Raw genomic sequence first — 25,480 nt, forward strand, 5'->3', positions numbered from 1 at the left:
ATCTAAGAGGAATAAGAATGTGAGCAGGGACACAGTTAGGAAGTTATCACAGAACTCTGACAGTGGAAATGGTGGTGCTTTGGATTGAATTTATAGTAATGGAGACATGAGAAGTCAATTCAAGATAAATTTTGGAATTGATTTTGACAGTACTTGCTGATAGGTTGATGTGAGATGTGAGGGAAAAGTGGAATCAAGGAGGATTTTGGTTTTAGTTTTTTGCCTGAGTGTGAACGATGGTACCATACTCTGAGATAGGAAAGACTAGAAGAACAAAAGTTGTATATGTGCATGTGTATAGGTAGATGGGGTGGTGGTGGTGGTCGGAGAATCAGCAGCTGTTTTTGACATGTTAAATATGAGATGCTATTTGAATATGCAAGTGAAGATGTCTAATGGACAGTTGGTGCTATGGTCTGAATTTTTGTGTTCGAGTTTATATGTTGAATTTGTATGATGAAATCCTTCGATTTGTATGTTGAAATCCTCCAATTTATATGGTGAAATCTTAATCCCCAATGTGATGATATTACGAGGCAAGGCCTTCGGGAGGTTCTTAAGTCGTGAGGGTGGAGCCCTATGAATGGGATTAGTTTCTTATAAAAGATGCTCCAGAGAGCTCCCCAGCCCTGTCCACCATGTGGAGACATAGTGAGAAAGTGCTGGCTATGAACCAGGAAGAGAGCCCTCACTAGAACACGACCATGCTGGCACCTTGATCTTGGACATCCCAGCCTCCAAGCTGTGAGAAGTACAATTTTATTGTTTATAAGCCACTCAATCTGCGGTAATTTGTTATGGCAGCCTGAACGGACTAAGACAGTTAGACACACAATTCTGCAGCTCAGAAGGGAGCTCAGAGCACGATGCTTTGCTGAGCCATATTGGGGCCTGAGCCAAAAAGAAAAATTGATAATACTAATCTGTCTTTCTTTCAAATGTTGATATTTTGTTTGCGATACATTTTAAGGAGCATCAATTTTGTTTTCAATAAATATTGCATTAAAATATCATTAATCCTTTGGTAGTTTTTTGATACCTCTCATATTTTAAGCTTGAGGTAAGCACCTGGCTGGCCTCACCCTGGTCCTGACCCCTTCAAGACTCAGTGCCACTTTGACAGTGTTGAAAACCATGAGCCTAAATGAGTCAAGAGAGGAAACATAGCAGAGAAGTCAGGAAGAGAATACCCCGCCAAGGAGACATGAAAGAGTAGCCAGCAAGTTGGAAGGAAAACAAGGAGAAGGCAGTCATGGGAGGTTGGAGAAGAAAGTGTTCAAGGAGGAGGGAGTCATCTGCCTTGTCTAATGCTGAGGGGAGTGTGAGTAAGACGCCCAGAGACCTGAGTGACCAGGGGCTTTGTTTGAATGGAGCTCGCGAGCGACTTTGAGAAATGCTGTTTCAGTCAGGAGCCTGGGATGGGAAAGTTCAGTCAGAGAATGGGACTGAGCTGGGGAGAGAATGGGAGATGAGAAATACAAGTGTAGTCAACGATTTCAATGAGTTTTCTTCTAAAAGGGAGCAGAGAAATGGAGTGGTGGCCAGATGGGGACATGGGGTCCACAGAGGGCTTTGTATTTAAATATAGGTGAGGTGAAGACCTGTTCCCAGTGGACAAGAAGACACTGATGGTGCAGGAGAGAGAGAGGGAGGTTTGTAAGAGCAGAGTCCTTGGGCAGGTGGAGGTGTGCATGCAAAGACACGTCGGGGAGTTGACCTGGACAGGGACACAATATTTACTTCCTTGGGACAGGGGTAAAGATAGAGTATGTGGCTGCAGGCGAGGTGGCTCGCTGGGTTTGTGGAGAATACGAGGCTGCTCTGGTGGGATTGCCTCTGTGCTCTCAGAGCAGTCTGAGGTGAGCCGTCAGCTGGGATGTGAGGGGAAGGAGTCTGGGAGATTTGAGGAGGAAAGAAAGCATGTGAACCGGTCATCTTGGAGAGTGAGAACATGGATCTCTGTGGGCGGGCTAGCGGGCTTGTCTTTCACCCAGCCACTTTGCAGAGCTCATCAAATGCGATAACTTGTCTGCTCTACTTCTGGGTTGCCCACATAAATAACATATCATCGCTGTAAATAATAACAACTTACCAATTTCTCTTTTCTGTTTCATGACTTGTGACCTTGGAGAGAACTTCTAGAGGAAGGTGATGGTAGGCATCTTTGTTTTCTTTCTCATTTTAGTACGTATTCTCTTAATCTTGTATTGCTAATTGTGATGTTATCTGTTGTTTGGAAATAGACATTCTTTTATCAAGAGATAGTAATATCATCCTATGGCCAATTTATTAAAATATTTTACTGGAAATGATTGTCGAGTGTCCATTAATGTATGATCACTACATAAGAGCTTTTTCTTTCCTTGTTTTAAAGCTTTAATTTCAGTCTTTCAGAGTCCAGTGCATGACTTCTCTCTCTCTCTCTCATGCTTTCCAGCTTTAATTTGATTCTAATTTAGATTTACCTAATATCTTGTTTGGGTTTCTCTTAAATGCCCCCATCTTAGCACTTATCACATTGTCCTATCAATTTATTTATCTTTCTTGCTAGACTTTAAGATACTTTAGGACTTGTTTTATTTACCCACACATCAGCTCCTAGCACAATGTTTGTTGAATGAATTCATGCTGTAGCCATCTGTGTGCTGGTTCTCTTTACTATCAACCCTCCAAGTACACTCACACTAACTTGTGGGCAGGGAATGTGCATTTATTATTATTAATAATAATAATGATCACTGCAGCAAATGCATTATGTTTATAATCTCAGTTAATCATTACAACAATTATATCGAGATAAGTATTACTGTTATGCCCATTTTGTAGATGAGGAAATGGAAACTTAGAAAGGTGAAGTTGTCCAATGTCATTATGACCTCAAATCCACTGTGGATGCTTTTGACCACTATATTCTGTTGCATTATTTTATTTTGACCCTCATCTTCCTCCTTATTGTGTTCTCTGCAATTTTTGACACAATAACTCAGGCACAGTAGGAAAATGCTTGCTGTATTGAATGGCACCAGCTGGTAAGATGGCACCTGTTTTGTGGGCGCTCTAAGTCATTGAGACATAGTTAATGATGTGGCCATTTACTGGATCAAAAAGTCTGGAGTATATTTTATTCCCGTTTAACCTTCTTAAAAAATCCTTCTCTTTCCTATATTGTATATTATTTACCTCTCCATCTCAGTCTTTCTGTCTTCCAACTCAAACAAACATTCTTCTTAAAAAGTCTTGGATAAGACATTTGTCTACAATTCTTCACATTTCTCATGTTAACATACCATGTTGATGTTAAAATTGGCTATGATGTGCTTGGGATTAATCTATGGGACTGTTAACTAAACTGGAAAATAATCTTGTGGTACTTAGCATTTATTGAACATTTATTATGAACCAGGACCTGGACTAAGATCCGCCATGTATTTTCTCATTTGTTTCTTAAAACAATTCTATGAACCAAATGACATTCCTACCAAGCTTCTTTCAATGAGGAAACCGAGACATACAGTGGTTAGATAATTTGATCAAAACTGGAAAGCCACTAAGTCACAGAATCTGAATTAAACTCAGAAAGTCTCAGTTCTTCAGCACGTCCTACTGCCTCCCTTGTTATAAGCTGCCCCTATTATTACTGGAAAAATTTGTACACTAGGCACAGTTATAGAACACTTGGGAGTAGACCCATCTCTAAATGACTTATTCATTTTTTGGTGTGTCTCTTATATTACCTAATCCCTCAAGAATTTCGTACACCCGTTCATAATAGCTCGAAGTGGCCAATATTGACAACTCCAGGGTTAATGCATTCCCGCATTGACAACACCTGCTTATTTCTTTCACACCCTCCTGGCATGTTGCTTTCCTCTTTTAGACACTATTAAGTCAGCACTCTGCACCAATTTTCTCAAATTGACTTGGCCCTTCTGATAAACTTGGCATTCTTTTTAAGTGTATACTTAGAGTCAGAAAAAAATATTTCCCGACTTCACCTGGCAGAGAGTGAAAAGCTGCTTATCTTGTTTTCTCAATGGTATTCACCACCAACAATAAGCCCAGTGTAAGGCAGGAGAGCCACAGGCCTGGGGAAGCTCTCATGACAGCTGAATACAGAGGGAGGAAATCGCTCCACAGAGATGAAAGCGTTTACCTTTAACTGTCAACAAAATCTCGGGCTGGACAAAAATTCTAGTGCTCACCTGAGGTCTTTTGGCTCCTGTTCAATATCTTTTGAGTGGTTTTGCAGTGATGACTGCCCTCTCCATCCAGGTGTCTGGGTGAATGACTTAATATCTTCTTATCCATGGAAATTTGATCCACTTTCTTAGCCTTTCTAGGCATTGTTCTAATTTTTTCCTCTCCAGCTCTGAAGAAATTTGTGTGCTCCAATAACCAAGTATTTATGTTCAGAGAAATTGGCTAACTAGGGTTTTCCACAGAATAAATGAGCCGACCAGCAAGTACGTCAATGTCCTCCAGTCTCCCTCTTCTTGGGACGCTTTTTTCACCCCCTAAGCCCTAAGTGAGAATATCCTTTTATGGGCATTCTCATATTTCTTTTCTCTCAATGGTTCCCAAATGGCTTTCTTTGGGCAGGCTGTATCAGAATCACCTTGGTCACTTCTAAGAACTCTAGATCATCAGGTCACCTCTCAGATCTACAGAATCATATTCTATAAGGTTTGGCCCAACAATTTATATTTCTGATAGACTCTCCAGGTGAGTTATTTTAATATCAAGCATCCTGCTCTCTGACTGTTCTCACTTAACCCCTCTGTTAGCATCCTCTAGAATCCCTTCCCCAGACATCTTTCAAGCATGGGGATCTCCAATCCACCGACTCCACTTCTTCTCCTCTGCACTCTCCCCTTGCTTTGCTTCTCATCCTATTAGATACCATGAATCAGCAACATCAGTTCCTGGCATCTGTTCTCTAGTCCTTTGTCTCTCTCTCCCTTCCATGTAAATTTCTTGGAAAAATTCTAATTCTGGTTTTGTCTAAACCTCTTCCGACCCTGTGCCTCCACCTGCGCAGCTAAATGTTTCAGAAGAAAATCACAAAACTAGGCCAACGGGTCAGATTCTAACTTATTATCATAAATTTCTTATAAATATTCAATGCCGCCAGAAAATCCTAGCATGCCTCCCCACCCCACTATTTCACACCTTTTTGTTCTCTCCTTAAGTCTCTATGCCTCTCCCCCAACACTGAAAATAGAAGCTCTCAGATGAGAAATCCTGCATCTTGACACCAAATAGCCCAGCAGCCCACCTGCATCTGTACCTCCTGCTGTGCTTTCACACCTACTGCACCGGACGATGCAGCCTACTTCTAGCTAAAGCCAGCGCCTCCATTTGTACCCTGGATCCCATTTACCCCTCCATTCTCAGGAGTTTTATTTCTACAATTTCTGCCTCATCATTATGCTTTTTCTGCATTGTTGTTTTTTTTCTCTCTTCTTGATCATTTCTATCGGTAGATAAACATGCTTTCCTATCTTTTATTGAAAAATTCTTCTTCAATCCCATGTGTTTCTTCACCCACTCACTTTTCTGCTCATCTTACAGCAAAACTTTTTGTGAGATTTGACTGAAGCTGTCTCGTCTTTTCATAGTCCTGTCTCATTCCATTTCAATAAAGCTGTTGATCTCAACCACCAATTCATTGAAATATCATTTAATGAGGTCCCTAAGTTCCATCGTAAGAGACCCCACTGTCAAATCTCGGCTCTTCCTTTTACTCTATGCCTAATTTGATTTGACTGATACAACTGATCATGCTCGTATTCTTTAAAACACTTTCTTCTTTAGACTCCCCTGTTTTCTATTTTCTGTCTGTCATGGATTTCTTCTCATTAGTCTCCTTTGTCAAAAATCTGGGCGTCATCTTTGCTTCCATCCCTTTCTTCACATGCAATATCTGACATATCAGCACTTTTGGTGAGCACCAGCTCAGCACACATCCTAAACCCAACAACTGCTCACTATCCGTAATGTGACAATCCCAGCTCAAGCCCCTATCATCTCTCTCCTGGACTACTTCTTTCTAGTCTTGACCCCTTCAGATCAATCTCCACAAAGCAACTATGGTAAACTTGTTAAAGCACAAATCTAATCCTGTCATTTCCCTGTCCACTTAAAATCCTTCTTTGGTTTCCTATTTCATCTAGTTAAGAATACAAACACCTTACCGTGTTCTACAGAGCTCTGTGTTTATTAGTCATTAAACAAAATGTATTGAGTATCAATGAGCAAGATACTACTTTAGGTATTGGGAGAATATTACTAAACAAAATTAAAATTCTTCCCTTATGAGGTTTACATTCTAACGAGGAAGGCAGGTAATAAGAAAAATGAAAAATTAATAAATAAATTCTATGGGCTATCAGATGGTGATCAATGCTCTGGACAAGGTAAAACAGGGAGGGGGGAAGAGACTTCAGGGGCATGGTGATGGCACAATTTAAAATAAGATGATGAACAAAGACTTCCTTGAGAAGGTGGGAAATAGCATCTCAAAAAAACCTGAAGGAGAAGAGGGGAGAACCATGGCTGTCTGAGGGGAAGAGAGTTCTATATAGAAGAAAATTCAATGCAAGTGTCCTTATGTGGGAGTGGGCTGTGCTGGGGTCAAGAAATGGCCAGGAGACTGGTGTTCTCCAGAAAAGGGAGTGAGCAAGGGGGCAGTTGCAGGAGCCAAGGTCAGAGTGGTAGGTGGGCAGGGAGGAGTGGGAGATATAAAATGTGCGGCATTGTTGGACATGTTGAGAACATTGGCTTTTAATTTGAGTGAGATGGGAAGATATTAGAAGGTTTGAGCAGAAACAACTAACAGGATCACCGTGGGACCGCTATGTTAAGAATAGGCTGAGGGGGGAAGGTCAGATGCAGGGACATCAGTTAGGAGACCATTGCAATAATCCCCTGAGAGATGCTGGTGGCTTGGATCAAGGTAGTAGCAGTGGAGGTGGTGAGAAGGGGTCAGTTGCTGGGTATGTTTTCAAAGAGGAGTCATCGTGATTTGGTGACAGACTGGATGAGGGTTTTAAGAGAAAGGGAGAAGTCAAAGATGACTCCAACAATTTTGGTCTGAGTAATTGGAAGAATCAAATTACCATTAACAGTAATGGGGGAGATTCAGAAAGAACAGTTTATTGGAGGAGAGAATAAGTTGAATTTCAGCTCTGTTATTTCAGGTATACGTAGCTCTATGATCTGGCCACTGTCTAACTCTCTGATGAGACCACAGTCCTGGCGACACCTTGGTTACAGCCTTGTGAGACCCTGCAGGAGGAGACCCAGCTAAGCTGTGCCCAGTCTCCTGACCCAAAGAAACTGTGAAATAATAAATTGCGTTATTTTAAGCTGTCCATTTTGTGGTAATATTGTTACACAGCGTAGATAACTAATACAATGCAAGTGTGCTGTGATTGGTTTGATTGCCAAAGGATTTCATTGTTTTAAAGAGTGATTTCTTTAGTACACTCAAAATGTTATTTTATTTATCAAAATTAAATTTAAAATTTATCAGAATAACGTTTATGCTATAAGGTGAGGTATACTTGTCTTCGTATCTAAACTTTAAGACTTTCAGAGCTTTCAAAAATATTTTTTCTTTGGAAAGTCCTGTTTTATTCATGTTCTCAAGGCACGTTTCAGAAAAGATGTGCAGTTCTATAAGCCTGGTTTTTTTAATCTTGTACTATTTCAGGCAAGTGTAGCTAAAAACGTCAGGATAGATGTAGTATACAGTCCTGGAGAATTAATTTTACCTGACAATTTGGGTAAATGAAGATTTGAATGCTTATGGCATTAAAATATTCTGTAACACCAGTGTGCAAGTAGCTTCAGCAGACAGCAAACTTACATATGTTGACAATTCACGGGCAGCAGCTGAGTGGAAAATTTTGTTGTTCTGAAATCTCAGGAAACCTGGTTCTCTTAGCCCTGCTGGTAAGCAAAGCGCTGTGAGGACAGATAATGTCTGTCTAGAGCTGGCTGCTGTGTGTTGCCACGGAGGAGAGGCTTCGGTATCAGCCTTCCCAGAGACACCAGAGGTGGCCAAGGGAGCATTTGGTTTTTGCTTGCTTGTTTGTTTTAATGCACTTTTCACCACACAAACAAGTGATTTTTAAAGCATATCATTAGATCAAAAAACCATCAGCTGCATAATTCAGTCTAACTTTCTTGCCTTGATAACAATAAACCATTTAGTTGACAAGCTCGCAACTGTACTTCAATCTACTCCTATTCACTGATTTTTGCCGATACAGTAAGGTCCTCTTCCTCCTAGATTTTGTTTTTTCACAAATTAGTGTTAATCTTAACTTCTTAAAGAGAAATAACTTTAAAAATTTTATTTGAAAATGAGGATATAAGATTATGTCTAAAAACAGGAAGTTAGAAGCCTTCACTTGCACCCGAAGGGAATGCTCAAGACCATGCTGGGTGAGATTCCCTCAGAGCACTGCCCACAGTTCACCTGGCAGTGAAGGTGGGGGCACCCCTCAACCACTCCTGGGGAATCAGTGGTCATGGTGGAAGCTGATCCCAAAGTTTTTAATTTTTGTGGAGGTGCAAAGAAGACCAAGCCATGTAAGAACCTACTGCACTGGCAGCATCAAACCTATAATTTAAAAATTAGTAATGGTAATTTAGAATAAAATACCTACAACTGAAAGAGATAAATCTTGGGTAGACCATACAATAAGAAGTGGCATTAAGTAAACAAGTGTTTCAAGTATTTTGAAGGCTCCAGTAAAGTCAGTTACAGCATTTCTCTCTAGGTTCCACTCACCTAAAATGAGACCATTAGTTGAAACCTTGAATCTGTTTTGGGTCTAAAATGGCTACCGTCTTACAGGAAAACTATCAAATGACACTTTCGTGTGATACACGTTAATGTGCTCAACAGACACATCTAAACAGCTGGCTGAGAGACCAGGGTTGACCTGGTTCCTCCGTTACAGATGGCTGAAGGCATGGGCATGAATAATATGCTTATTTTATTGGTCTTAGGTTACAACATTTATAATGATGTTGTCTGTGAAGATATTAACTCAAAAAAGACTTTTGACAAGACAACTGGTGAAGACATTCTCAACAAGATGTATGAGGTATTTAGCAGACACTGTACCAATTACAAAAAATGCATGGCCATGTGCACCAATGGAGCTAGATCTGGAAAGGTAAAGCTGGGAAGAAGAATGCCTCACACAAAGACAGAACACCCAGGAAAAGACCAGCATCCACCAGGTCTTTCACCAACACGCCTCACCTCAGAAACTTTGCCACTTCCTCAGTGTCTTGAACAGCAATGGGGGACACAAAATTATGACTCTTCCAAAAAGTCACAAATTGCTTATATTTCTTATCCTTTTAAAAAGAAATTTGTCAGAAAATCAGAAACGTCTTTGAAAGCTGCCTGTCCTGCACAGACGTAAGGGGGCTCAGCCGAGGGAAAGCGTTGGTCAGAATTTATTTTTTCTAAATGAACCTCAGGAGCACAATATTGGTGAATCATCAGCCTGTTTCATGTCATACCACCATCTTTAATTTACTTATAAGCCACTTTTATATTATTTATTTAAAAATATATTGTAACAATTTGATGAACACCTGTAAACTCACCACCCAGTCCAAGAACTAACTAGATTAGTAGTGACCTACATCTACGGATAAGCTTTCTCTATCCCATCACCCCGCCTCCTTCTCAACATCCTGAATTTTGTGGTTATTGATTTCCTGCTTTAAAAATAATAGATTAACATGTATATCTAAAGTACATTGCTGGTTTTAGTTGATTGTAAAAATTATAAAAAGATTTTTATGCTATATGTAGGCTTCTGGGTACTCACTTTTTTCACTCATCATCGTTACTAAGAATTTTCCAATTGTTTCAGGCACTGTAGTTCATTTTCACTGCAATATAATATATCATTGTGTGAACATAACAGATAAGATAAATCCAATTCATTCAGGATGTAATGTCTCCCTCATACACTACTGGATTTGGTTTGTTAATATAGAGTCATGGATTAAATGTGCCAGTGGTTTTCTTTTTCAAGCTGTCCCTATCCAATTTTGGAATCAAAGTTATATTGGCCCAATGGAATGAGTTGGGAAGTATTCTCTCTCTTTTAAACTAAACTTTTTGTTTTGAGATCATTGTAAATTCACATATACTTATTAGAAACACGGAGAGAGCTCATATATTCTTTATCTGATTTCCCTCAACAGTAACATTTCGCAAAACTAAAGTACAATATCACAACCAAGATACTGATATCGGTACAGGAAAATACAGAACATTGCCATCACCAAAGGGATTCCTTATGTTGCCCTTTTATAGACACACCCAATTCCCTCCCACACCCTTCCCCGTGACCTTAAAATGTTCTTAATTTTTATGATTTTGTCATTTCAAGAGTGTTGTATACATGGAATCATGTAGTATGTAACCTTTTGAAATTGGATGGTTTTTCTACTCATAATTCTCTGGAGATTCATGTAAGTTGTTGTGTATTTCAATAGTTCATTCCTTTTTGTGCTGAGTAATATTCCACAGTATGGAAGCATCACAGTTTGCTTAACTATTCACCCACTGAAAGACATCTGAGCTGTTTACGGTTTTTCACTATTATGAAAAAAGCTTCTATAGACATTTGTGTACAAGCTTTTGCATGAACATAAGTTTTCATTTCTTGGGATAAATACCCAGGAGTGCAATTGCTGGGTTGTATGGTAGTTGCATATTAAATTTTTTAAAAACTGCTGAAATGTTTTCCAGAGTGGCTGTAACTTTTTGCATTCTCATGAGCAATAATGAGTGATATCGTTCCTCTACATCTTTGACAGCATTTTGTGTGGTCACTATTTTGTGTTTTAGTGAAAGGTGTTTAGTGATATTTCATGTTAGTTTTAATTTCCTGTTTGCTAATGGGTACTAATGTTGAATATCTTTTTATGAGATTATTTACCATCTTTTGCCCATTTCCTAATTGGATTGTTCCTGTTTTTACCATTGTTTTGAGAGTTTTTTATGTAGTCTAAATATTAGTCACATGTTGGATATGTGATTTGGAAATATTTTTTCCCAGTATGTAGTTGTCTTTTTATCATTTTAACAGGACACTTTGCAGAACAAAAGTTTTGCTGAAGTCCAGTTTTGATGAAGTCCAATTTCTCACTTTTTCCTTTATGGATCATGCTTTTGGCGTCAAGTCTAAGAACTCTTTGCCTAGTCCCAGATGTTGAATATTTCTCCTGATTTTTTCTGAAAGTTTCCTATTTTTACATTTTACATTTAAGTTCAGGATCCATTTTGAGCTACTTTTTATATTAGTCATGAGGTGTAGCGTAAAGTTCTTTTATTTTTCTTTATGGATATCCAGTTGCTCCAGCACTCTTTGTTGAAAAGGCTTTCTTTTCTCCCATTGAAAGGCTTTCCATATGGATTTTGTATTCAGTTTCATTGATATATCTGTCTCTCCCTCTGCCAACACTGCATAGTTTTCATTAATATGGCTGTAAAACAAGCCTTGAAATTCATTCCATGCTTCCTCTCACTTCTTTTTCGAAATTATTTTGGCTACTCTAGTGTCCTTACCTTGCCACATAAATTTTGAAATAATCTTGCTACAGCTACAAAACATCTTGCTGGGATTTTGATGGATCTATTTATTTATTTACTTTTGCTACATTTGGGGAGTACACAGTCATTATTTCCTTGAGTATTTTTTCAGCCCTGTCCCTTTCTTCTCTCTTTCCTGGACACTGCTGACACAAATCTAATGTCTTTTGTTATATTCCCACAGGTCTCTGAGGCTCTGTTCCTTTTTTTTCCTGTCTATTTTCACTCTTTTGCTCAGATTGGCTAATATCTACTGTTTTACCTTCAAGTTTACTGATTCTTTCTCCTCTCCCCTCTCTTCTGCTGTTGACATCAACAATTTGGGTTTTTTATTTTGCTTATTGTGTTTTCCAGTTTTATATTCAATATCTCTTTGCTGAGACTTTCCATTTTTTCTCTGTTTCAAAACTTTTGTAATTGCTTGCTGAACATTTTTATGATGGTTGCTTTCAAATCCTTGTCAGATAATTCTAATGTTTCTATCATCTCGGTGTTGGCATCTATGGATGTCTTTTTTCTTTCAGTTTGACAACTTCCTTGTCCTTGGTGTGATGAATTATTTTCTATTGAAACCTGGACATTTTGGATATTGCATTATGAAACTCTGGATATTATTACAACTTTCTATTTTAGCTTGCTTCTTCTGACACCGATCTGCCAGGAGAAAGAGGGACACCACCTCATTACTGCCAGATGGGGGTAAAAGTCCAAGTTCCCACTCAGTCTCCATTGTCACCCTGTGTGTCTTCTTATGGTTGGATGGGGACAGGAGTTCCACCTTCCCACTAAGGCCTCCTCTGACATCACTCCAGTGGAAAGGAGAAAGGTCACCTCACTACTGGTGGATGGGCATGGAAGTCCAGGCTCCCCACATGGTCTCTACTGACATCATGGTGGGGAATTTCATCACTACTTTGAGAGGATAAAGTCCTAGCTCCATAGCTGGCCTTCTTGGACATTCCTGTGGAGGGGCTCTCATTATAGCCCTCGTGAAAGCAGAAGTCTAGATTTCCCACTTGGCCTTTGCTGGTGTGGCTGGGGATAGGGCCCCTGTTTCTTCTGTGACTTTTGGCTAGAATAGAGCAGTTACTGTGTAAAGTTTTTTGTTGTGATAGACTGCACCTTTCCTGGTCTTTTAGCTAGAGAGAGCAGGTTTTTGCTGGTCTGTTTTGTCTGTGTCCTTTGGCATTTCCAGGTTTCCAGCTTTTTCAGCACTGAATATGAGATGTGTGAGGCAAAAAGAAAACCTAAGAACTCACCAGTGTGTCATTCCTTGGATAGTGAAATCCCTAGCCAGTTTGTCTCAGAATCTTGTTACGTTTGTTTTAAACATAATATCGAGAGCTTCTACTTGTACTTAGCAGCAGGAATAGAGAAAAGTACGTCAACTTCATCTTTCTTTCAAAAAATTGATTTCTACTCGTCCAAAAAACAGAAGAGAAAGAACACATCCCATCTCACTCTATGAGTATTATTTATTCATTACTATACATTCATTACTTAGAATGAGTATTCCTCATTCTAGTATTACCCCGATAATGAAACCAAAGACATCACAAGAAAAGAAAACTAGAGACCAATATCTCTTATGAATATAGATGCAAAAATCCTCAACAAAATACAAGCAAACCAAATCCAACAATATATAAAAATGGTTATACACCATGACCAAGTTGAATTTATCTCAGCAATACAAAGTTGTTTCAACATGTGAAAATTAATTGCTATAGTACACAATATTAACAGCAAAAAGGATAAAAGCCACATAATCATCTTAATAGACACAGAAAAAGCATTTGACAAAATCCAACACCCTTTTACGATAAAAACACTCAAAATACTAAGTATAGAAGGGTACTTTCTCACCTGATAAAGGGCATCTATGAAAAACCCACAGCTAAGATCTTACTTAACAGTAAAAGACTAAAAGTTTTCCCTCTAACTTCAGGAACAAGACGAGGATTCCATTATTGTCACTTATATGTAACATTTTACTGGATGTTCTAGCCAGCACATTCTGGCAATAAAATGAAATAAAAGGTCTCTAGATTGGAAAGGAGAAAGTAAAACTCTCTCTTTTTATAGATAACATGATCGTGTATATAGAAAATCCTAAGGAATCCACTAAAAACTATTAGAGCAAATAAACAAGTTCAACAATAGTGCAGGACTCAAGATCAATATACAAAAGTGAATCGTGTTTTTACACACTAGAAATGAACAATCCAAAAATTAAGTAAGAAAACAATTCCACATGCAATAGTATCAAAATAATAAAATACATAAGAATAAACTTAACACAAGAAGTGAAACATTTGAACACTGAAAACTATAAAACATCATTGAAAGAAATTAAAGAAGATGTAAATAAATGGAAAGACATCTCGTGTTTACCAATTGGAAGACAATATTGTTAAGAAGGCACTATTCCCCAAATTGATATACAAATTGAACATAATCCCTATCAAAATCCTGGCTGTCTTTTTGCAGAAATTGACAAGTTGATCCTAACATTCATATGAAAATGGAAGGGATCCAGAATAGCCTTTGCAATCTTGGAAAAGAAGAACAAAGTTGGAGGACTCACACTCCCTGATACCATAATTTACTACAAAGCTACAGTAATCAAGGCTGGGTGCTACTGGGATGAGAATAGGTAGCTCAATGGAAAAGAATTGAGAGTTCAAAAATAAACCCATATCTCTATAGTTAATTGATCTTCAGCAAGGGTCCCAAGACAATTGGGGAAATAATAGTTTTTTCAACAAATGGTACTGGAATGAATTTGAACTTCTTCTTCACACTGTATACAAAAACGAACTCAAAATGGATCAAAAACCTAAATGTAAGAGCTAAAACTATATAAAATCTTAGAAGAAAAGATATATATAAACCCTTGATACCTTGGATTGGGTGAATTTTCTTAGATATGACACCAAAGGCATAAGCAATCAAAGAAAAAGTAGATAAATTGGACTTCATCAAAATCAAAAACTTTTTTACTTCAAAGGATATCGTCAAGAAAGTGAAAAGACAACATACAGAATGGAAGAAAATACGTGAAAATCAAATCTGATAAGGATTTAGTGTCCAGGATATATAAAGAACACTTACAACTCAATGATAAAAAGACAAGTAACCCAATTGAAAAATGGGCAAAGGATTCAAATAGACATTTCTCCAAGGAAAATATACAAATGAAAATCATGATGAGGTACACCTCACACCCAGTAGGATGGCTGTGATCAAAAAGATAATAGTAAGTTTTGGCAAGGATATGGAGAAATTAGAACCCTCATACATTGTTGGTGTGAATTTGAAACGGTTCAACCACTGTGGAAAACAGTTTGGCAGTTTCTCGAAAAGCTGAAGATAAAGTTAACATATGACCCAGCAATTCTATTCTTACGTGTATACCCAAGAGAACTGAAAATATGTCCACATAAAAACTTGCACACAAATGTTCATAGTACTATTTTTCATAATAATCAAAAACTGGGGACAACTCAAATGTCCATCAATTGATGAATGGATAAAGAAAATGTGGTATATCCACATGATGGAATATTAGCCATAAAAAGGGACGAAGTACTGACACAAGCTGTAACATGGATGAACTTTGAAAACATAAGGCTAAGTGAAAGAAGACAGACATAAGAGGCCACATGTTGTATGATTCCATTCATATGAAATGTCCAGAATAGGAAATTCATAGAGGCAGAAGTAGATTAATGGTTTCCAAGGACCGTGGAAGGAGGGAATGGGCAGTGGCTATTCATGGATGTGGATTTCTTTCGGAATGATGAAAACATTCTGGAAAAAGAGAGTGGGGGTGGTTGCACAACTTTGTGAATATGCTAAAAACAACCTACTTGTTTACTGTAAAACGTTGACTTGTACTATGTGAATTATAAGTCGAAAAAATTGTATGAGAAAAAAATTGATATCTATCTCTTCCACCTGTTAAGTATTGGCATATTCTCATGTCTCTTGATTTCCATCCTTCTCCTTGGTTTGAAGAGATTGCCTAGACGTTTTTTTTTTTCCCTTTGGGTGAGAAAGATTGTTCCTGAGCTAACATCTGTTGCAAATCTTCCTCTTTTTGCTTGAGGAAGATTGTCCCTGAGCTAACATCTGTGCCAATCGCCCTCTATTTTGTCTGTGGGACAGCACCAAAGCATGGCTTGATGAGTGGTGTGTAGGTCCATGCCCAGGATCCAAACCTGTGGACCCTGGGCCACTGAAGCAGAGTGCACAAACATAACCACAACGCCACCGGGCCAGCCCCTAGACTTATAATTTTGAATTTTTTATAGGCATGTCCTATCTTTTTATTTTTCTTAAGGCTTAGTCCTATCCCCAGTATGCACACTTCCCTAGGGGTAATGCATACTTGGGAAGGACTCAAGACCAAGCCTAATTTGTGAGTTTGTGTCATCTCCGGCAGTTTAAGGAGAAGAATCTCTAGGAGTGAGACCCACAGGCACCAAGAGAACCCCCAATTATCACTGCCTTTACGTTCACCCCACCATGCAACTCTTAAAGCCAAGGCTTCATCTTTAAAGTTCCAAGGAGACGTGCAACCGGAAGGCTAGTCTGCCTAGGTTGAATCTACGAACTGTGGGGCTTTCCACTGGAGAGGGTGAAGGAATGGCTCAAGGACCCAACCTGTCATCATTAACTCTTCACTTCAGAGGGCTTATAAAGAAGTGAAGAAACCACTATTATTTGTATTTCAGTATTTATGTGATTCTGAATTCTCAAAATCTTGTGACATCGTCAAGGATGTTTTAACCATTACGCACATTTAGGGCTCTTGAATGGAGCCCAATTTTCCAAGTTTGATAGATTCGCTACGGCAGTATCTTTTGTTATTAACCAGTGAGCCTTGAAGAAACTGTTTCTCTTCCCTCACAGTAATTGGAAATGTTATTTTTATGTTAAACCACCTGGATATATTATGAAACAGAATGCAAAAATTATGAATTTTGAAGATAAAATACCTAATTTGCAGTAAACCATGTTAGTCTGAACTGAGATCAGACCTGTTGAGGTCCTTTCTCCTCTGCCTAAAAGAATATTTTTGGTAGAAATGTTTGAGAAATATGATTTTAATTCACTAGCTACCATCCCTTACTTGACACCATAGATGAGGGAGAATCTTATCATGTTTAAGCAAGATTTTAAATTTCTGTGCACTGTCTTGAAAACCACACTGTAACTTTGGACCCACGCTGTATTTTTTCTTAATTTAACTTGTTCTTTCACAGAGAGTACATTTTACAGTTCATGTTTAAAAGTTATTAAGTGTCCTCATTTGCAGTGGCCACTTGATATAGTTCCCAATGCAATCTCTGACACAAGGGCCCCATTGAAGAGTTCATTTTGGTTTCCAAATGTGGGCAAATTGTATAATGCAGCCTACAGTGTGATTTTTGAAGAGTTCCAATCCCTCTAGCAGTGTTTAGAAATATTAATACAAATGTTTGGCTTTATCATATTGAAAGGTGTCTTAGGAGGCAAATAGCACGGAAATTGAAGTGGAGTTTTGATGTATTTTTGAAGGAGTGGGTAGAGAGGAGAGTTGTGGTGGCAGGCATCTCTCCAGAACACCACGGACTAAAACGAAAAATCATTCTCTAACTTTCCCATCTGCTACATGCTGGATTTCTCCCGCAAATAGTGAGTTTAATGAAACATATATCCTGAATGTAAAATTCAGTGGAGGGGGGAACAACAATCACCAACTTCTGCCCGGTTAAATGTTTATGCTAATAAATGAGTTGCCTGCACAGCTGCTCAGTTTTATAATCTCTCATGGTGGCTAGTCCTCATTTCTATCTTTGCAATGCTTTTTAAAAAATCTTGGAAAGAACATTTGGTTTTTAAATTGAGCAGATTAGTGTTAATCTTATTAGCAATCTGGAGGGTAATTTTCCTTCAGTAGGTGGCTTCTCTGTGAATCTTGGGAAATTTGGGGAATTCATTGCCCCTAAACTTTTTGCTCAAAAATGTCCTACCTAAATAGAAAAGTCTGTGTCATGCATGCTGTTGTGAATCTGGGCTTCTGAAGGAACTGGCAGCCTTCATAGATGCTCTCAGAGTGTGGAGGTGAAATGTATAGGTCAGTTTTTGCCATGGTGATGCTTCATAACAGACTACCTCAAAATACAACAAAAAAAAAACCTTATTTCTGGCTCATGAGTAGCTGGGCTTGACTCCAGGCCATAGGTTCAATTTAGATCTGCTCCAAGGATCTCATTTTATAGAACAAGTGGACTAAGCCCTGATGCATGGTCTTCTCATGCAGATGGCAGAGTGCAAGAGAACAGGACGAACCATGCACGCACGTCAGATAATATCCCACTGGCCAAAGCAGACAGGCTGCCAAACCCAAGTCAGGGGGCAGGGAAATACATTCTGACTCTAATGGGGGGAACTGCAAAAACACAGGGCTACAGGAGAATTGGAGCCAATAATTCGATCTAGTACCTGCAGTCTTCTTGGGGTGTGTTAGATTATAATAAAATAAATTTTAAAATTTCTTACCATGAACTTATAGCATGTGCACATCCTTTTCCTGTCCTATATACCCAGAGATGAAACCTATTTGCTGGAGCGTATTGGTGATTTTCACCTGTTCCCTCATTTTAACTTTTTTAAAGCATCAGAATCCCCTCTTAAAACAATTTTATGTAGAATCAAGATTTATGAAATGGATAATGGTGGAGCTGCTCCAGTGGGAGCGTAGAGAGAAGGGGGAGTTAGGGATAGAGTTGCCAGGTCAAATAAGGATGCCCAGCTAAATCTGAATTTCAGATAAACAATGAATAGTTTTCTAGTATAAGTATGTCCCATGGTGACCTTCTCTTTTATTTCCTTTCTTCCCTTCTTCCTCCCTTCCTTCTGTCCTTCCTTCCTTCCAGCTAAATCTGGCAACCCTGGTTGAGAGCAGCACATAACTGTGTCCCTTCCACCTCCTCCTTTACCACCTTCTCTACTAAAATGCACCTTGATGCCCCTGGCTTGTTTGAACAGGGCCATGCTTCTCTCCTTCTCTCGGCAGCAGGTTTCTAGGGCCAAACCTGTCTTCATAGGGTCTTCCATGGAAACACAGTTCAGGAGTGCCTCCATCCCACAGTGCCTCTCAGTCTTTTCCTGGGTTCCTTAGGGAAACATTATTAGGGGAGAAAACCACCGAACACTGGGCTGAAGACTGAGCCTAGAAGAGCAAATCAGAGACAGATTGAAACTCAGCCAACAGTCACCGCTGCGAGACTGTCTAGCAAGTGCCGAAGAAAGAACCTATAGAAATTGTTTGGGAAAAGAGTTCTGGTGCTTAAAGAAAATTAAAGGAAGAAATGGCTAAAAATCCCATGCCATTATAGTTTCTGATCGGTGTAGTGATTGATTTTTCATTGAGCACATGAAAGATTCATTTTTGCTCCAGGCAGAGGTGGAATGAGCAGAGTTATGACTCCTCTCTGGTGCTCCCCACCAGAGCAGCTCCATCATCATACGTCTCATATATTGAGGTTCTGAACAACCTGTTTGAGAAGATCATAAGTTTTGGGCAAGGCAAGCACTGAACTAATTCTTCTTGCCTTTCAGAAACTCAGCTTCTCTGACTCTCTGACCACAGCGTTTTTGCAGAACAATGAGCATCTTATGTTTAGACAAGGAAAGTCAGCACTGTCAAAACTGATGTGATTGGGTTTCTTCCTTCAAAGCAGGGATTTAAATTGTGAGGAGTCAAGGGAAGACCTCAGGCCACAGGGAAATGGAAGTTGCTTTAGATCTGTGTCCCTGTAGATCATAAACAGATGGGCACATAAGAGCCTGAGACTGTTGTATTAAATATCGCTCCTTTAACAGCACGCCAGTCTTCCTGAACATTTTAATGAGAGGAAAATATTGAATCCAATTTCATGCAGATATCAGCAGGGAGCTCAAAAGTTCCGAAAAAAGCTATCTAGAAGCAGTGAAATGCTTTTGCTTTTGTTGCCTTAATTTTTCTTATTCAAAGGAAGTCCAGAACGTAGAAGTCTCTGGAAAACTTAGATGAAGGCTTTGCAGTTAGTTCTGGTAGGGGGGACAAGAAAGGATGTCCCCCTACCAGATGGACCAAAGGATGGAGGGGAGCTTTGGATCCCCCCGTCATTTCCATCTCTGTGGAGGGGCAGCTGAAGCCATAGGCACTAGTGTGGGTTTTGACCTGCTGTCTATCCATCCAGAACATAAATAATGTAGTGTTTTTATTCATTTACTTCGAAGAGTAACTGCAAAGGAAAAAACCAAAAATCATTTTCGTCTCAGAGATGACAGAAAACTCTATACGCTTTGGAGAGAAAAGCCTACACTATAAATGGAAACAGTTGCGTAGAGTAAAGAGCTCGTAATGAGAAACGAGAAAATTAAACACAGTAAGACGCAATCAGCAGCGATAATAGGTAATGTGGTAACTGTCACTTTAAATGTGCATTGAACAAAACCCAAGATATTTGTTCTCTTCAAAGTCTTGCCCTTTAAGACCAGGAGATTTTAGTTTGCTTTATTTTATTTTTTTGTTTTAGAAGCAGCAGCAATCTGGCACTGTTATTAAGGCCAGGAGACGAGGGTTCTCCTTCAGTTTTGCAGAGGTCCATAAAGCACCCAGAGCCATCGGCATGCAATTTGTGTAACCTGGTTAGATGGCCCTGATGCTGTTATCTGGGAGAAAAGAAGTTATGAGCATGCCTGCAAAGGGCTTTGTGCACAGGAAATGCTCTGCAGAGGCAAAGCCCGCTTCTCAATGCATTTTTGCCATGAGTTCTTCCTCTCTGGATGAACAAAATCACAGTCAAGGCTCTGCCAGACAGAGACCAAGAAGTGCCTGGAAACAGAATTCAATCTCATTTCACCACCGTGAAAGCTATTCAGGAGGTCCTACTGCGTATGTAATTCAGAACCGTAGTTACAACATTAACGTTGTAAACTTTTTATTCTCTTGCCACCTATATGATCTGTTTGATGCTTCTAATTATTATAAGAAGGGCAAGACCGTGGGATAAATCAGCGCTATCGGCAAGGTGAGAAATCTCATAAACGTATGTAACAGCCACATGGAAAGAACGAGAGAGAGAGATCAGTGGACTTTTTAATTTATTACTTATAATAGCACTGTTCCTGGTATATTAGGGATGCTTTTGTGTGGCTTTTTAATGCAGAATAGACTTGCTTTCATATTTGATCACTCATTGAACATGCTAATGATGAACAGGTAAGTTTTTGTCCAAGTGGGGAAAACAATCTATAGTGCTTACTTTTTAGACATACCTTATTTAATATAAATTTGCCCATTAGTACTTTACACCGCTCCACATTTTTCTAGAATTAGTTTTGCCGAAAGGCCTCCAGGTAGAAATTGGACGGGCTTGGACTTGAACCCAGCTCTGTCTGAGTATAAAAGTCTGTCTCAGTTCTACTACTTGGTCACCAAGGTAAGAACAGCCATAATCTCCATTTACTGAACACTGTAAAATGTGGTAAGAGGCCTTTCACAGGTACAATTTCTTTTTAAACTTTTCAGTACTTGGTAGAATTATGTGTTAATTGTAACTACATGTGTTTTTTTTTTCACGTGTATTTTTCAAGGGGCACTTAACTCTTTCTCTTTTGACCCTGAAGAAAAGGAATTGTTCTTCCAATATTAATAGCTTTATAGAATTTAACAAAATATGAAATACCGTGATATCCACTGGGAAAAGCTCCATGCCAGGTAACTGGAAACCCAGGTTCTGAGCCTTGCCTTGCCATTAGCTGCCAAGCAACTCTTCACGAGCAGGTCCTCTTCTATGATTTCATGTAAGCCAGTGGACCCACCCCAGGTCAGCATCTTCAGGTGTCCAGGAGGAGTCAAGGCAAGGACAGTGGCAGTGGACATGGTGGGCAGGGGTCCCATGAGTTTGCTGGATGCAGCCTGTTTTGGGGAGGCATTTTGAAAGTTCATGGGCCTTCCCTGCTGACCTCAGTCAGGCTGGCCTCTGAGCAGGTTTCGAGGAACGCGGCTCATTCCAGCCATGTGAAGCGTAATCAGAAGCACTCTGTTCTCACTCCCTGTGGGACACTACTCCTCTGTGACACATCTTCCTAAGGATTATCGTTCCTCATATTTATTCTCTGAGAGCCCAGTGGATCAAGGTTGCCCTGACTTCTCATGATAACCTTATTTTATCTGTACTAATTGTTGGGGAAAGGAAGAAATGTCCAAATCCTATTAGATATGGCCTTGTCACCGAGCATATTTTTTTCCTCAGGAAAAGGCTTTCAAGGTATAAGAAAAGATTCTTGTGTGTATTTGTGCATGTGTGAGAGAGAGAGAGACTGAGAACAAAAGTGAGAGGAAAAGAGAATGAACAAGCCTTGAGAGAGTCCTTTCTCTGGCCTTGGTTCAAACAAAAGACCACTAGCAATAACCAGAAACTATCTGGAGTGAAGCAGAACATCCTTGTTCTCTAAGTCCAGCTCTCTACTTGCAGATTTGTCTCAGAATATACAAATCGTGAGATATGAAGAATGACTTAACATGTGGCTGAACGAAGTTATCTAAAGCAATGCTGTCCAACAGAACTTTCTCTAGTGATGGAAATGACCGCTCCAGTGACCACCAGCCACATAAGCTCTTGAAATGTGACTGAGGAACTGGATTTTGTAAAAAAAATTTAATTTACATTAACTTAAATTTAAATCTAAATGGCCACAAGGATCTAGTGACTGCCCTATTGAACAGCATAAATTTAGCTACAGAAATGCCTGCTGTTGGATCCCTCCTCACTGACCCATCCAGGCGACCCTGGCATGGACACTTTCTGTCTGCCCTCAGCTTTCTCAAGCGACCTCTGAGAGAACTTCAGTCTGAAATTTATCGTATTCCAGGAGCCTAACCAAGAGTGGAAGGCTGAAGAATAAAGTGAAACGACAAGTCGCCACTGCATCTTAGTCTTCTCATTCTTTTTCTCTCCCCTAATATTAAAAACCTACCACAGAGTAAATTGTGAGTATTTTTGGTCTGAAAGTGTCTTCTCCAAATTGTTCACAGTTTGGCTGTGGGACATGTTTTCTTTTCTAGCAGCATCCACCCAGGTTTTCTAAGACATAAACCTGATCCACTTGAAATCTTCTGCAGGCCCTCCCAGTACCCTCAGGGTGAAGTCCTCCCGCTCAGCCTCTGCATTCTGCTTACATCCACTGTCTGCTTCTCACGCAAGGCCAGCTCCCGGGCCCTTTGCTCCTCCACATGTTGTCACTTCAGCCAGCGATCCTTTTCCCTGCTCCTCCTATCCTTCTGGTTGATGATCCCAGTCCTACCATCCACAGCCATGTAAAAATCGCAGCTCCTGTCACCTTCCTGGAGGCCCTGGGAGGCAGTGGAGCACAGTGGGAGGAGATGCCACAAGCATGTTACTGGCATCTGCTTTCCTGCTGGTTCTTCTCCTTGGTGCTCCAGTGGTACCCTGACTGTGACCTTACAGTAATACCATCCAAACCACATTATAATAATCTATTTTCTTGTCTGTCTCCTCCACTAATCCAGGGTTTTTAAAATTGCAGATCATAAAATCAACTTAGTGGGTTGTGACTGGCGTTAAAAAATGAGTAGAATAGAACAAAAAATATCAGAATTCATTTTATGGCTCCTTAATTAGTGTTGTTTTGTGTAATTGTAGTTATTTAATTTTAATACACATACCTACACACATATAAGTATATTTGTGTAGGTATGTGCATTAAGTAATTATGCAAAATTTCATCTTTCTGTGAATTGGCGTTAAAAACATTTTAAAAAAAACACTGCTCTATACTAGACTGGGACAGACGGACAGAGCTGGATTCAGATGGTATCTCTAGTATCTCACAGGATGTCTAAACTGTGGACCTGAATACCTTCATGTTGAGGTAGGTGGGGGGCACAGGAGAGGCACACAGGAGGGAGGCCAGAGGAAGAGGCCAGGCTGCCAACTGCCTGGGGTCAGAATCAGAGCTCTGCCTACAAGCCCAATGCAGACAAGCACTGTCAGAGGACCAAGTGTGGAGACCGCTGGGTGGTGTTCACGGTGCGGGTCAGTGGATATCAAAGAGCTAACCAGGTTTTAAGTGAGCCCTGAGGGTGACGCCAAGGGTGGTCAGCCTAGGTCCGGGGCTCAGAGATTTGAGGCCAGCAGAGACTTTGAAAAAAGTCAAATCGATGATTTGAGTTTCAGGACTCAGGTTCTGACTATACCTGGTCTGAGGGATCACACGACTCCCCTCCCCATCTCTCCTATCCCTTTCCTCTTCTCTGTATGCTCATCGAAGACTCCCTTTCAGTGCCCCTCTCTTCCCAAGCCAGTCCTGAGTTAACCCAGTGGTGGGAAGGAGTCTTGAGTCACTTCCCGAGTCGCATTTTTTGTCAATCAGACGCAGGACCGTTTCCCAAAGCCCAGCGTTGTTCTTTCCCCAGGTCGGTCCCTTCAAGTCCTGTCCTCATGTTCTGGCCCCGCACTAATCCCCTGTTGCTTCCTCCTGTCTTTTGTTGGCCAAGGGAGGCCTTTCACCAGACTCTCAAAATATGGCAGTGAGGAGGCCAGCAAGGTGAGAGTTCAACCTTGGAGGCTGGAAATGTCATTTCCCACAGTGGCTGAGCGCAGTCACAAAAACGCACTAGTAGCCATGGCTGTTGATTACCAGGAGGGGCTTTCTGCAGCAAGCATTCCTATTCTTGCTTTTTCTTTGTGATGAAGCATTTATTTAGGAAGGAATCCGAGGGCTTTTCTCTGAGGTAAATGTCCAGGCGAACGCTGGTCAAGAATGCCGACAGGTGGATTCTTCCTGGGCTGACGGCCGATCTGATTTTGGCTGTGGGGTCTGTGGATGAGCTCCAGTTTCTCAGGTTGTTAATACAGAAAAAATAAATGGAAACAAAGATCAGGCATAAGTTTCTGAAATCTTTTCAAGAGATCACTGTGCCTTTTTGCTCCTACTACACATGGGATCTATGCTCTGTATGATCCAAATGACAGGCAAGCCTCACAGCATGAGCACTGAGACTTAAAATAAGTTTGCTTTACTTTTGGATGTGGGTTTGTGGCTGCCTTATGCATCCATGAGGAAGGAGATGGAGCTGCTGTTTCCTGAGTACCTGCCCTGTGCCGGGTATTGCCCTTGGCAAGCATCGTAACTTGACTCCCTTTTTTTCTCCATGCGATCTACTCTTCCCGTCTCTTTCTGTTCCCTAGACTGCAATGGACAACATTGTCCATTAGACAGATGCAAAGTTGTCATCTGAAGCACCAATGCTCAATCCTAGAAGAATGAAAGTTAAATGTTTCTCTTCATACTACTAATGATGATGAACTTCAAACTATTTAAAAGTGTAGAATAATTTTTTTCCCAAATGAAATCTTACCTGTAACAGTAAGCAAATTAAAAAGAAATAGAGGGGATAAATTTAACCAAGGAAGTGAAAGATCTATACAACGAAAACTACAAGACCTTCTTGAAAGAAATCGACGACGACATAAAGAGATGGAAAGACATTCCCTGCACATGGATTGGAAGAATAAACATAGTTAAAATGTCCTTACTACTTAAAGTAATCTACAGACTCAACGCTATCCCAATCAGAATTCCAATGTCATTCTTTACAGAAATATAACAAAGAATCCAAAAATTCATATGGGGCAACAAAAGACCCCGAATTGCTAAAGCAATCCTGAGAAAGAAGAACAAAGCTGGAGGCATCACAATCCCTGACTTCAAAACATACTACAAAACCACAGTAATCAAAACAGCATGGTACTGGTACAAAAACAGATGCACAGATCAATG

This window comes from Equus przewalskii, chromosome 31, assembly GCF_037783145.1.
Source record: "Equus przewalskii isolate Varuska chromosome 31, EquPr2, whole genome shotgun sequence".
NCBI lineage: Eukaryota > Metazoa > Chordata > Mammalia > Perissodactyla > Equidae > Equus > Equus przewalskii.